At 43.8% G+C, this 15,224-nt stretch overlaps 1 protein-coding gene across 2 annotated transcripts in view; it reads right to left on the reverse strand.

The window, feature by feature from the left end:
• The window catches only part of LOC141963012 (calcium-activated potassium channel subunit beta-2), a 106,145-nt gene extending 99,119 nt beyond the window's left edge, over positions 1 to 7,026 (reverse strand). Inside the window, exons 1-2 of one of the 2 annotated variants that reach the window (XM_074911905.1) lie at positions 6,913 to 7,026; positions 6,443 to 6,478 (exon numbers count right to left, since the gene is read on the reverse strand). The gene's annotated coding sequence lies outside the window, so the exon portion shown is untranslated. Of the gene's footprint in view, positions 1 to 6,442; positions 6,802 to 6,912 lie in introns of those variants that run through there. The other variant, XM_074911904.1, reaches the window with a different exon arrangement.
• Positions 7,027 to 15,224: the final 8,198 nt, after the last annotated feature.

The following is a 15,224-nucleotide window of genomic DNA, read 5'->3' on the forward strand; positions in this document are numbered from 1 at the left end:
CTGAAACTCTTATTTCCTGGATCAGTAGACTTTTCCAGATCGCAACAGTCCTCCTTACCCCTGCTCTGCAAGGACTATTTTTCACAGTTGAATCAATTTTTTCCCTATCACTACAACAGCAGCTCTGGAATCCAACATACAAGCTTAAAAACTGCTCTTCAATAGCTAGATGGGCCCTGACAACCAGAGACCAATGAGGGCAGACAAGCTGTTGTCCTTTTTTGCCCTTCAGTTCTTTTGTAACTCTAAGGCTCTGCAACATGGTTGCTGTGGTCATGATGTGGTTATCTGAAGCCTGTTTCTGCAGCACTCTCACTGAGTTGTTAGGAAAGAGGAATTTAGGGTTGTTTAGCTAGAAAATGTGCTGTGCCAGGACCGTGACTGCTTCTTGCTCCCCATACCTCACCTTGAGCTATTCTCTTCTCCTGCTTTTCTTTCACCAGCTCTGGTGCTCACTGGCTCCCAACTGGGCTTTCTCAGCCAGCCAGAACCAAAGCACAAGTTTCCGGAAGGTTTTGTGAGCTCAGCTGACTCTACAGAGGGCCAGACGAGCCTGGGAAGATGCAGGAAAGGGGAAGGCAGCGGGAAAGGGCAATGCCAGCCCTGGGGCAGGTGCAAGCTGCCAGGACAGCCTGGCTGCTGCAGCCCCCCAAAATTTACACTCCTAACCGAGGTCAGAGAGTCAGTCTGGCAGTAGCACCGAGGAGCACACCCACTCCTGTGGATGGAGAGGGACACAAGTCTCCAGAAGGGTTTTATATTCCTTTGTTTCCTCTGACTTTGATTTAACCATGGGTTGTGATGCTTTAAGTACCAGATATTAATTAGAAGTGGTAGGGAGAGTGTCCCAAAGGGACCATGCTCCTGGTGTTCTCACCATTCCTAGTTTGACTTATTTCAAGTTATTGCTCTGAAACATTATTTATTCACTCAGCAGCCTGACGTTTATAAGGCCTTTCTAAATTTGCAAATAACTAATGGTTGTCAGTAAGTACCACTCTGCTGAGGTGGAAAATAGCTTGCCCACAAGTAAAATACAGCCAAGTATACCGAATGTTTTCTGCAACAATTCTTTAAGGCAGGCAATGTTACCTTGTCCCGTCTTTGGTACCACGCCTCAGCAGGCACGCAAGGACAGTGCTGTCCAGAGGGCTCTGCCAGGATGGCGACCTTGGACAGATGAACCACTTTGGGCTTAAGCGGAAACCAGTCCCACTCTGATCTCTGATCTGCTGAAAGGGAAGTGGGGAAATGGAACAAATGCTCTGTTTTCTCCTCTGGTCTTCAAAACCCTTCTGGCAGTGGTTCATTTAGGACAATGCAGTGGCACGCTGAGCATGAGGAACACTGAATTCAGACAAAATTTCTGGGTGCTGGGGTACAGGTCCTGGCTGCTTTTGTCCATCACATCCTCAGTCTGGGGATCTAGCTATAAACCCCTTCCAGTGTTTTGGAGACACTTAACATCTACAGCAGGTCTGACATTTTTCTTCTTTCCTCTGAAGGACATTCCCCATAGCTTTTGGATTTACCAGTTCCCTGTGATGGGGAGTTGTGGTGTAGATCAGTGCCAAGGGTTCAACAGGCAAGATAGGCTGGTGCAGGCTTTGATGAGGTTTTGTCCAGTTATGTGATTCAAAGGGTTACCTAACGATCTTGTGCATTTACTAGAGTAGTTTTGAAAGACTGTTGAGGACATTGGAGCTGCCAGGTCCCTCCTGTGGTGTTACAGAAGTAGATGATAAATAGTGGGTAAGCCCAGGTGCACTTGTGACTGTGTTGCTGCTTCCAGCCTCTCCAGGATCTCAGATGAAGATGCTACAGCTCCAAGATGTTGCTGTGTGTCCCTGCAGGGCTTATCAGTGGGAGCTCTCTGCTCTCTCAACCAAGTGTCAGAGGCACCAAAGCATGGACCAGAGGGGCAACCAGCAATGTGGGCAAGGAGAGCTAGGATTTGGCTTTTTCTGTATTTTCCCTTTAAAAATTAACTACTTCTTTAAAAGCAGTCCATACAAAATTATCCCACGTGGCATAAGCAGAGGTGGCAGTTAATTATGGGCAATGGGACAGCTTTATATTAAGAAAGAAGTATTTGAAGACCTAATGGGAGTTTTAGTGGTATCCTGAGGGAGTTTCAAGCTGGGATGTCATTCCAGACTACATAGAGTCCATTTTTGTCCTAGCAAATTTCTTCTGTTTGCTTTGCTTTCAGTTCCTCTAATTCTTCTCATTCTCTTACTCTCCCCAAGCAGTATTAATCTGGCATTACACGTGCCCTGACAGAACATGAACACCTACATATTACCTATAGTGACTCTTGCTGTGTGGCTCACACACAGTGGTTGCTGCGTGCAATTTAGGCATGTTTCTACTTTTAGAATAAATAAAGATATTTAGGATCATTGGACTTTAAAATAATTGAAAAGGTAAAAGAAGCCATCTAAGGGAGGTGTAACACTGCTGGCTGGCTCTGTGCAGTCACAACAACCTTGCTGATTCAGAACACACCTGACTTGTTCTACATAAAGTGAGTAGTTGGACAATACAGCTCACTCAGTAGGAGACCTGAGGTTTCCTCCTATTTCACATAAGTACAGTCCAAAAATAATGCAAAATGCAAATATATTCCTGCTTTTTAACCTTTTCCTCCTCATTTCTTTCCAAGTCAAAAGAGCTTGGTGTTATGAGTACTGATTTTTTTTTTTCTCTCTGAGATAAAACACTTAACAGAAATTCTTCTCCCTACTGATTTTCACGGCTTTTAAATCATGCACCAGATGTTAGTTAGTTTGTTTTCTTTTTGTCGGTTGTTTTCACAACTCTTCTATAACTCCATGGCATATCATCAGACCTCTGCATGATGAAAGTTAAACCACGTCACTCCCTTCTTGACTGCACCTGTGGTGAGCACCCATGTAGCACCTGCACGGGAAGGACTGGGAGCGACAACTCCAGGGCTTGCCATGGACTGGGTCTGTTAAGACCGTAAACCGTGAGGATAATGACCCAAACTCATAGGTTCATTGTTAAAAATTGTACTGGTGTATTTATGTGTTCAAGCTGTGTCAGTCCCTACCTCCTATGTACACAGTCTGTGTGTGGATGATCCCCCTTCTGCCAGTGGTCACCCTTATTTTTTCCCCTCTTTCAATGTTTTCTCTCCTGCACACACTGCATCACCGTTGATGCTCTCTTGCTGTCCTCTCTGTTGGCTGTCTTCATGTCACACAATGTGCAGGAGAGGCTACAATGTGGAAAATTTAGAAATTGCCATGATGGTGGTTATTCTTTTTATTTTGGCTGCACATTTTCCACAGGCATTGTGGACTTACATGGAAGAGTTAGGGAGAATATGGGGACGTAGCAAGCACCATAAAAGAATGGCCCATGCAGTGTGCGATGGATGATGCTGACTATTCATTTTAACGGAGCTGCAAGAATTCAAACACTTTTAATGAATATTCATATGAAACTGAAGGCTGTTTAACCCGGCTCTCACATCTGTCTGGTGGGAGCACTTCAGTGCTTATGTGTTGCTCGTATGACTACTTGCAAGGCATGAATTTTAAACCTGACTGCTCAGATAGTGATGGAAATCCAATTTGAAACAGTATACTTGGTTGTGAAATTTGCAATTCACTTTCTGTGAGTTAGCTATACAAATCATCTAATCAAGGAACACCACATGACCAAACTAAGCAACACAGTATGAATTTGCAAACATTTGCCATTCCCAAAAGATCTGTAAGCCAAGAGTTATTCACTGAAGAAATTCCCAAATAATATCACATAAATAAGTTAGAAAATTTCATGAGCTCCATAGACAATGCATAAGCAGAAGGGCAAGTGAGATTTATGGCAAAAAGTACTTATTGAGCTTCTGAAGAAAACAGGGAAATTGTTTCGAAGCACAGTGAATCAATCTGATGCAGTTTGCTTCATTTTTTGCTGTACAGTCACGGAGCAAAGGGAATGCTGAGAGACTTGGAGTCACTTCTGACAGGCTCTCAGATGAACGGATATTTGCTGTTGGCAGTTTTTGTAAGTGGCAAATTTGTCTGGAATAGTTTTGAAAGCAGATTTAGTTCTGGATCATGGGATTTACAATATGTCTTATTTTACTGTTGAAAATGCCTGAAATATTAACCTGCTCCTGCTACAAAATTTTGCTTTGCATTTTGCCTTATCCGGAGCTCTATGTTCAGCCTCATTCTCTGAGCACCACCATCTGTGTTTCCATTGCATCATTAGTACATTATCCTCACCCTTATTTGCAAGGCAGGGCTATTGCCCTGCCCACTTTGCAAAGAGGATGGGGACTTGCCCAAGTCCCTGAGAATGTGTGGCTGGGCACAGGTTGGATGCAGTCTCCCACCCCCTTGTGGTTTTACCCTTCAGCCCCTTCCCTCAGATGAGCACTGAAGTAAAACAAAGTAAAATTCTTTAGGCCTCTGGACAAAACTGAGATGGGGAAGAAAAAGCAGATACTTGATCTCCACATGTATTGCTCATTTCTGACACAGATTTAATATCTCTGCATGATATCTCTTTGATCCATACTGCAAACCACTAGAAAAAAATGATCAGGAAGAAAGTTTTCACTGTTACCATGCACTGAGTAGTGACACAGGTCAAAACTATTTTTTCCCCAATTTGCAATGCAAAGTAATTCAGTTGACTGAAAAGTTGTTGCTTGGATCAAATGCAGAATATTTATGTTACATATCTTAAAAGGAACCCTTACCATTCCTCATCCAATATTGCTTCTCCTTGGCACAATCTGTGTTTACTTTGACTAAATGCATTTAGCACTTTTGTTGCTAAATTGTCATCAGTGTTTTGTTATTAAATGAATTATATCTTGACCTATTTACAATGTGGTATAATACACTTAAGTTCTCCTTAAAGGGAACATTCATTAGGATGAGTAAATTCAGATTACTTCGTAAGTCCCTACTATATAGGAATTCTTTTTCTAATGAAGATTTAATGAAAACAATCAGTCTAACAGAATTCTCTAAGTTGTCAGCTTTTGACAACAGTAAAGTATGCTTAATGACACCCATATTAAAGTAGATTTAAAATGCCATCATAACCTTAATTTTAAAATCTAGCACAGCAAGTGATACCATACCTCTTACGGCAAGATATGACTCTCAGATTCTTTAAGTGCATTTTTAATAGCTCCTGTGAGAAGCATTTCCGCAAGCAGAACATTTTATTGTTACTAAATACCGCTCACTCTGAAGTCTCTGTGTTGTTTGGAAATGAAACTTTAATGCACAAGTCACAACAATTCATCAACACGGGGAACATCACACTCGGATCAAACACACCAAATGATAAGGACTCTGCATATGCACGGACATAAGGTTTTCATTCATTAAGTTCCCACTACTTATCTCGGTGAGGGTCATATGCAATGACAAAAATGCAAACTTGCAGCCCAGCACTGACCAGGACCCCATGCAAACCTCACTGCCCTGTTTTGCCTTGCAAATCTGACTCTTTGATGTGCAGACATTTTCTTGTCTAGTAATGCTAAACAGGCACATCATAAAAAAGTACATGAGGCTTCTAACTTTGCATATCACCTCTTGGACTCCTGGCTGGGAAGAAACAAGCTTTTTCAAGGGGAAGCTCTCCTGTTATAGTACTGAGTGTTCATTCCCCACCGAGTCCTCTCTCCTGATCCTTTCAGCATCCAGCTAAACATCGTTTATATCCTTCCCCACACTGTTGTTTCTCGGAGGGAGGGAGGGTGGCAGGGGGCTGGCAGTGGCACAGGAGGAAATTGTGCCTTTTTCTGTCTGAAACTACAATTCTTGTCCAGCAAAACAATGCCAACAGTGCAGAGGAAGCTTTGATTATGCAAAATGGATGGACACATCATGCTATTTTTTGCAATAGGTTATAACCTAAGGAGTCCCTCACGCGGAAAGTCCCTCCCGCCCCCCACCCTGTCTCTGTTTTCCCCTTTTCAAATGTCATCAGTGGCACTCTAGACACATTTTACATATTAATAGCGTGTCTCCCTCTTCTTACAGGCTCCACAGCTTTCCTCTTCCCCTTTTAATTCGGGGCATCCTCCCCTCTTCCATCTCCCGTTTCGGAAACAGCCCTTCTGGCTCCGCAGAAAAGGAGTAAAGTGTTTTCTGCATGACCTCTATGTATTTTACTCCGTGGGAAGAGCAACGTGGAATGCACACTCAGCAGGCAGCGAGATTTGAGCCAGTTTGTCCTCGAGGCATTTCTGCCATAAAACGCAGGACTATCAACAGTATTTCCACCCTTGGGTCTCCCCCCCATCCCATCACCCCCTCCCCACCGCCGCCTCGCCGCTGCCGGCTGCACCTGGCTGCGCTCGGAAAGCCAGGGAGCAAAGCACAAACAATGGGCACCGAACAGCTACAGCTCCCTTTGTTTCCCATGCAAATCCTACCTCCGATAGTTGTCACATCTTCCTCCGAGGAGAAGCCTAATTATTAATAAACAGAGATCCAGCGGAATCCTCCAAACTGCCACCAGTTGTTAAGCGCTGTCATCGTTCTCTCCTGGTGCTTAAACCTTTTTGGACCATTAATGTCACAACCCCTGCTAACTCATAGCTTAGTACTCCCTGCTCAAAATGTCTGAAATAGTTTGGAAGGACAATAGGAATGACAGGCACACTAGACAGCCATGCTTGAAATTAGTTATCGCAAGCTGACTTAAGGCTGTTTCGTAGTGCTTTTAAGGCATGCACTCGGTAGGGTTTATTAACCTAGGCTAGACATGCCATTCCTGCTTTTATTCAGTGCTGTAATAGGATGGCTGCTAGAAATGCAGTGATAGGTCTAACCCCATTCATCCCTCCGTAGCTTTTTAAACCTCCCTGGGAGAGGAAATAGCTTCAGTCATCCTTAAACTTACTGAGGGTACTGTTTCTGCAGAGCAGGGTTTCACACATTGTTTTGAAACTAAGGAGAAAATCACTCCCGGGAATGGAAGGTGCTGTAGCTCTCACAGCTGATATGAACGGCCAGACGAACGCAACAGCATCCGCCCCCACCGCAAGCTGAGGCTGTCGCAGGAGTTAGTGGAAGTAGCGATTGGAAACTGAAAGTTCAGAAAACTCTGTAAGGCAGATGTGGCACAAAGCTGAATGAGTGGGACATCGGGACCGTACTGTGAATTGTATTTACAGAGTCACGGATGTACATTACACTCCCCAAAAAGCAAAATACAGTTTGCAGATAGCAAGGTCTTGCAATCTGAATTTGCAAGTGTACAGGACCTGTGATAAAGATGATCAGAAGAAACACAAGCGATGCTTGGCATTCGCAGTGACTGTCATGTGGGGAAGAGAGGGGGTGAGAGGATGCTACTGGAGACGGCTGTTTTCAGTACAACCGTGCGTAACTCCAGATCCCAGGTCAGAGATGTTAGTGCTCTGCTGAGATCTTGGAGCCTTTTTCTTCTTGTTGTCAGTTAATAATCAGCCCAGGTCAAGATGGATCAAGGCTTGTTAACATCTGCTGTCAGTTCAGTGTTGCTGATCTCAGTGTGGTCCCTAGTGGACAAATGTAAAAGCCACCAGCAGGACGGGTCTCTGCCAGCAGCAGTGGCACATGGGCTGAAGGACTGGAGAGGCAACCTAGTGCCAAGGCAGGCTGGGAGAGAGAAGGGGGGAGTTAGCACTTCTGCTGCTTGTTCAGCACCTGCCTGACTTTTTGGTACCACGCAGTTCACAGCCCTTGGCTTAAAATGAAAATACCATGCATGGAGACATCTCAGAAAGGAATGGCATTTAGAGAGATTAAGGAGGAAACCAGATCACAGTGAAAATCCAGCTGTGGCTGCCTCACACCATGGGAATGAAGGGGTTAAGGAGCACATGGCAAATACGCATTAGGTTTTTGAATGACTGGGACCGGAGAGCTGGTTAAGGTGTGAACCTTCTCCTTTGAGAAGCTCTGGTTTGTATTTGTGTTGGTCCTTTGTGCTGGTGACTGTTATTTGAAAGTCACCCTTGCAGGAGATGTGTCTGCTGCTCTGTGCTGAACCAACTGGTAAATTCTGCCTTGTTCCTAGGGGGAAAGTGGCCACTTTAAAACCCTCTTTTTCCCACATCAATTTGTGCCACACCAGATGCCCACAATGCATGTCAGCAAGTGTGCTCAGAGTGGGCTACCGGTCTCTCCTCCCTCTGAACTGGCCATCAGGGAAACTACTGAAACATGCTTGTTGCTGGTGCAAGCAAGCCATAGATGGTGATGGGGACATCTGGGGCTACCACAAGCATGACATTTGCTCCCGACTCAACATTGCTCCTAACAGGGTGCATTTGCACTCTGTGCTTCCCCATGACTGTACTTGCTGTCACTCTTGGACATCCTCCCTTCCCCCTTTCACCCCCTGCACCTTACAGCATGTTGGAGGGGAGGTCTCAGGGCTCCAGTTTTGTTTCTTCGTTTACAGTGGGGCATTATTAGCACCTTAAGCTTCTCCCAGAATTGATGGGAGCAGGGGGCACTTCACATTTTGTAGGCATGAATCTCAGGGTGGACCACTACATTCCATCTGCTAGCACAACTGCCAGAACAATACCTGCTTTGTGAATAATTTAAAGAATTTTTTCGCTGCCACTTATCTAGCATTTGTCATAAGCGCTATATTCACCTTAAGGCAGAAAAATAAAGGGGAAAAAAGAAAAGTTCTCCTTGTCCTGAGCAATAGACTTCTGTCTCACTAAGGGGCTCACTGTGCAGTTGATTTGTAAGGGGGATGACACAGCAGTTCAAGAGACTAATATTAGAGAGATTCCCGTTGGAGATACACAGGTCTAGGGGTGCTGACTTTGTTGATGATCTTTTGAGAGATTTCAATACTGAACCGAACACAACAGTGTTCAATGCCAGGTTAAATCAGGTGATCATTGCCACCCATGTCCACAGTTCACCAGTTCTGTATGTTGAATACAAGGTGGCCCATAAAAAATGGATGATTATCCCCATTCCCTCCTTCCTTATGCATTGAATAAATTACCTTTGGATCTCCCTGCCATAGTAATCCCAAAGGCTTCAATCCTTTGCAGCAGGTTAAAGTCACTCAACCTTGGTGGTCAAGATGTGATAACTGTTTGTTAGAGCGGTACAATCAAAAGGACAAGGAGATGTATTTACATTGGGTGGTAACTGAAAGGGGAATAAACGGTTCATGGTGTAAGGCATAGGCCAGTGGAGGATGATCAGAAAGATCTAGGGGCTGGTTAATTCAAAATGGTTCCCTTTTAGGGAGATATACTGAGATACTCCCCCTTTCCTCAGGCTTTTTCTAATCACTGAGCAGCAACGTCAGCTGCCCTCAGTGATGGGACTCATGCGTACTCCCTATACTTGCCATGGCTCTACTGTTGTTGCATTTTTCTGATGCAGCAACCTGATCCTTGCTGGAAACAAGATACAGAGAGCAACGGAGCACTGATCTGATCAGGTATGGCAATTTTCTGTCTTCCTGGACTGTATTAATGTTGCAAAGTAGGATTGTCCTGGCAAAGAGAGGGCTCACATGTTGCCCTCCATCAGCAAAATCCTATTGACATTCACAGGAGCTGAGATTGCTGCTCAGCTCTGCAGCAGTAGACCCTCTGAGAAAACCCACTGCTTGCAAAGGAGTTGCAACAATTTAAAACATCTCTGTTTCTGATCAGTATTTGCTTAGGAAATGGCCTAGGAGGATGAACGAGAGGAAGAATTCAGATTTGTAGTTTGCATGCTGACTGTAAGTCAAACAATATAATGAATGGAACAACTAATGCATAATTTCATTATGAGTCATCCTAATTATAACGAGAATTTGATAGATACATAACTAGAAAGTGTAACTATCTGTTACAAATACACATTTCTAATTGCACAGGGAAATACACAATATAATTAAAGCTGCAGGTTACACATACAATAACCTTTTCTTCCCCTGTGGGGACAAATTCTCTAGGAACAGTATGAATTTCTTTTGAAGTTGTATACCTATCAGACAGCATTCTTTCTACCCACTTGCTGAGTCTTTTTCAAACCGCAGCAGGGAATCTCACTAATCCATAAATACTTGGTGTGAATCACGTATTAAAGGAATTGCAGGAATGATCTGTCAATGGTTCTTCCATGTTGGGTCCCTCTGTAGAGTGTCAGTGGTCACTGCAGTGTTAGTCTGGCAAAGCTACAGATATGATGTGCATGGTAGGTAGCGAGTTGTATTATGTATAATTACAGTGTAAATGAAAATTAGTCTTAATAAAGAAAAGGATCCTTTAAAAGTGGCCAAATTCTGTCACACACTTCTAGATACTCTTGGGCTTTGTGGAGCTGGAACATTTTGCAAATGCCAACTATTCCCTAGAAAGGGTGAATCCAGCGTGGGGGAAGATAAATTCCTAATGGTGATCTTGGCTACATGCATTAATCCCACCTCTGCCTTAAATGCAAGAATTATCAAGAAAGCTGGTTGACATCAGTCCCTACATTTACAACTCTGGCTGGTCTCCCTTCTTTTTCCTGAGGTAAAACAGGCAGCGCCTGTGTATTCTACAACTTCAGAGTGTGATAGCTGACACGCTGCCACAGGGAAACACTCAGCAAGGCTGTCCTGGGTGACTATCTTTAGCATAAAGTCAGAAATCACTTGTTTACTGATGGGAAATGCAACCCTGTGTTTGGTCATAGTCTTGCAGTCTCTCTCATGCTGAGAATCACAGGACGCCCAAGTGTCCTGGAAATCTGTTCATTTAACTGAGTTATATTACACTGACTAGCTAATCACTTCCACATGCTGCTTGATTGTCGTCCTTTATACGCCAACTCTGTCTTTTTCTTGCATAGCTCTTTTTTGAGCCACTTGCTTAGGAGAAAATAACTACATCTGGAGTGTTGTTAAATGACCCAGAAGTTGCTGTTTTGCAGGCTGACAGTATTTGATGCAAATAGATGGCTTCTTGCTGTGAGAATCTTCTTGGTTGACAACCCATTGGGTACTTTTGATGATAGTTGTCTGAGGAGTTAAAACACAGGCTCCTCTTTGCATATTCACACTATCCTTCTTACAGAACTGCCGGTATTAAATTCTCCCCGCGCAGTTTCAGCAGAGGCCTTTCCACTCCCCATTTGTTCAACAGCTGCTGGTGCGCATTGCTCCTTCTCTTTGCCTTCAGCTTTTGCCATCTGCCATCATTAAGTTGCCCAGGTGTCGGAAATCTTCTTGCTCTTCTCTTGTAAACATTATTCTGCCTTCTTCTTCACTAACTCAACCTTCATTTATATAGAGGCTGATAGATCAGGCTAGCTGTTCTCAAAACATCTGCTACATTTCATACTTTATGGGGGCGGATGGGGAACAGAGTACATACACTTGCTGGCAAAAAATAAAGACTGGTTAACCCTTCCTTCACTTTCCTTTCCATCTCCAAGAGCTTGCTGTTTTCGTGCACTTCTAGATGTGCCAGTTAATTAATACTTGCCAGTTGGGATGTTACCTAGGGCAAATATATCATAGAGCGCTGCTAATTTTTAGAAACATCAAAGCTTACGCATATTGAAACAATGTCCAGTCCCCAGTGCTACTGAGGAACAGCAGATGGGACATACCTAAGACAGTTATCAGAAAAAGACATCAGAATAAACCTTTTTCCCTCTTTAGACTGCTTCTGCTGGTGCAAACAGGGGCCATTCCACTGATCTTGGTATGTTTTCTGCCCAGATACAGGTCAGGCACCCTTTTATGATTACCTGGAGGGGAAATCCAGACTCAAAGAGCATCTTTCACAATGATGGGTAGTGTAAACTATTGAATTCTTTTGGCAGAGATGATGAAATTAAATGATTTCTGGTGTGCTCAATCCTCCTCAGTAAATCACTGAAGATTGATTGTAAGTTTGAACAGCAACAAAACAGAATCCAACAAAACATGCTGCTTACACAATGCTGCTTTCTGGGCCCAGCGAATGTTTACTGCTTAAAGGCTAGTAAAATATGTATCTGAGGATGCACACCCAGTCGCTGGGGCCGGTCTCCATCATGAGTGTTGAGTAATTCCAACAGGATTTCATGCTTCAGCGATTTTACTCCCCTCAGTTTGGGCCTCAGTACCAGTGCTTTCACAGCCTGATTTTGTGTGCGACTATTGGGCAGAGATGGTTTCCTGCTCTGAACAGTTCTGCTGAGCAGCAATTGCTGCCTGCTGCTTTCCCATTTGTTAAGCAATGGATTACTGTTCAAACATTTGTAGCCCATGTTGGTCTAAGCTCTGTGTGCAATTCTCCAAATTTACTCCTCTCCTGGAATGCTGTGATCAGAGGTTGTTTCTTGCTTGTTCAATAATTTCCTGAAGCACTGCTCCAATCAATGCTGCTGTGATTTCCTTGCTTTGTGACAGATAATATATTGTGCTATTCACCTTTCACAGAAAAAAACAAATTGGCAACTTAGATGCTCTGATTTTACATACAGAGCCTAGCTGTTTCTCCACCAACACTCAATGGCTTTTTTCTATCCACACTTTCCTGTTCCTATGTTAATATTACTTCTCCAGCAACTTTAGCAAGATATTGCTAGATAATTCTTTCCTTGCCTTTTTTCCATCCCCCTGCAAATCATTTGCTATGCAGAGCTCTCCTTTCTTCAGGATTCAAGTATCTGCTTTAATCTGTTCTTCCTTTTATTCTTTACTCAGCTGCTGCTTTGCTTTGGTGGAATAGTCACTTCTCTGATGAAGCTCATGCTTCTATTTCTGTTCTCTCCTTTTTGAAAGGTCTTTTGCATCAGTGAAATGCCTGTTTGGGTTTCTTTGATGATCTGGGGCTGTACGCTAAGCACTGCACTCCAGGGGTGAAAGATCAAGTTGTGGAGAGAGCATGTAAAGTGGGAGAGAAGGGGACTTTGCCATGACGTGAGGGGAGTTTTCAATGAAGCAATAACAGAGCCAGACAGGTAAATAGCCTGGGAGTCAGGATCTGTACTGTGGAGAGGCCATTTTGTAGCACTGTGCCTCAGTTTCCCCATTTGTAAATCCTCTGGCTCTATAAAGTGCTATGTGAGCTTTGCCTAAGAACTGAAACAAGATGACTAAAGTGCAGTCTTGTCAAGCTTATATTGTTACTGTCTTGCTGATAAACTTTAAATTCAGAATAGCAAGAGCCTAAAACTGCCTAAGTAGCCTCTGTATGTGCAGTGTTTTATGCTGTATGTTGCTGAAGGCACAACCTCCTTTACAGTGTCCTCACAACCATTTTACTTTTCTTCTTTGAACTAAAGGGTACCCAGAAGGAAAGGCTGGGTTTTGTATGTGTCCAAGATGTCAGAGTCATCAAGGTCTCAGCAGAGCTGTCACAACCTCACAGACCCCATAGGCCTCTCAATTTTCTTAAACTGAGGACAAACAACACATCTCACAATACTTGCTCTGGCATGAGCGTCAGCAGCTGCCTTTCAGCTGCGGAGGTGTGCAGAGGCACACCCGGGCAGGACAACACACTGCTCGCAACGGGCCCTCACCTCTCTGCCAGCTGGGGAGGCAGCGGCTGCCTCCATGCTAGTGCCAGGACACACTGTGTGTTAGTGCGACTGTGCACGGAGCTGGGGGCTTGCACTCTCCGGGATGGTTCAGGGTCGTGCTGGGCCGGGGAATGGGGTGGCAGGAAAGAATTTTTCTTCCATTTTCCCCCAGCCATGTCTTAATGTCCCCTGGCTTTTGTGTCCGTGACCACCACGGATGCTTATGTGGGATGCTGAGGATGGTGCAGCCCTGCTTGGAGGATGAAGATGGATTTTGGTGGCAGCTTCACAGCAGCCAGGGAGCGGGAGGGACATTGCCCGGGCTGAGTTTGAAGCCCAGCCTGTTTGGAGAAAATGTGCTGTCAGGATGAGGAGAAACCCCTCACAAGATGCTGCTTTTTAATTTTATTGAACTACAGTCTGTAGCGGGTGCTCAGAGGGGCTTTACCTGCACGGGGGCACACTGCTGCAGTGTGTGTGGCTACCGCCAAAGCTATCAGCGGAGGATTTATGGTTGTGAATATAAAAAATTCACCAAGGTTCAAAATATTTTCTTGGTTTTCCTGTGTAAATCTGGAGTGACCAGAGGGATTTGACTGTATTTACTGAAGTGGAGTTGTTTGGGATTTATACCACTAAGGGCAACATTTGGTCTTAAACATACATCCTCAAAGATGTACAGGTCTCGTACAAAGTTATATCCCCCCCGTGAAAAAGTTACAGCCACTGTACAAAGCTGCCACCTCTTCCCCATCATCATAGCAGCTGAGAACACAGGATGTGCTTATGGATAAATGACTTGGGGGGGGGGGGGGGAGGGGGGGGGAGGTATTTGAAAACCAAGCACATGCTTTCCAAGAGGAAAAAAGCAGAACGATAAAGCTTTGCCTTTAACACAGGCTACAGGGATACTCCTCTGGCATAAACACATTTTTTCATTGATAAAGGAAATATCTTTTTTCCATCCTCTCTGATACATTTTTAAAATTCTGAATATGCAAAAATATTAATGTATCATCAAAGGCTGAAGTGAAGAGGACTCTAGAGGAATTTAGCCAGTGAGTTATCTCTGGTTTTAATTACCTAATGCTATTTGTTTACATCTGTTTGAAATTATTTTATACTCATTATGCCTATTGAAGTAATGTTTCATTATTTCTTCACTTTAGGCAATTTTAAAAACAGAAAAAAAAAAAGAAAAAGGAACAACTTGTCCATAAATAAACCTTTAATCTGACCTTATCTCTGCTCTGAGTTTTAAGTAGATTCTCTAAATTTTTGTCTCTGTACTTGCTCTATTTTGGGACTCTTAGAAATAACCTTGACTCTAAATTGTGGACTGTAAGAGAGGCACAGAAGATGCACTGCAAGCTGTGGAGTTCATCCCTACTGGGATGAAGGGCCATATCGTTAGAAGAAAGCACTGTGTGAAGATTTGTCCAACTGTACACAAATCTTACCCTTCTACTGCAGAAGTTCCCAGCTGGAACTTTAGACCACAGAAACCAGCTGTTTTAATGGTGAATGAATAAAACAAACCTGAAAAAACAGTCCCAGGAAGTCTGTTTCTGCACTTAATGCCTCAGCTCCAGTGTGACCAGTTTGGATGTTGCAGGATCAGGCTCTGGGGATGCATTTTGACCTCAGCTGCCTGTGCTTAAAGATAAAAGCACCCTGATGTGCCTCGCACACACACAT

Source organism: Athene noctua, chromosome 8 (genome assembly GCF_965140245.1).
Source record: "Athene noctua chromosome 8, bAthNoc1.hap1.1, whole genome shotgun sequence".
Lineage (NCBI taxonomy): Eukaryota > Metazoa > Chordata > Aves > Strigiformes > Strigidae > Athene > Athene noctua.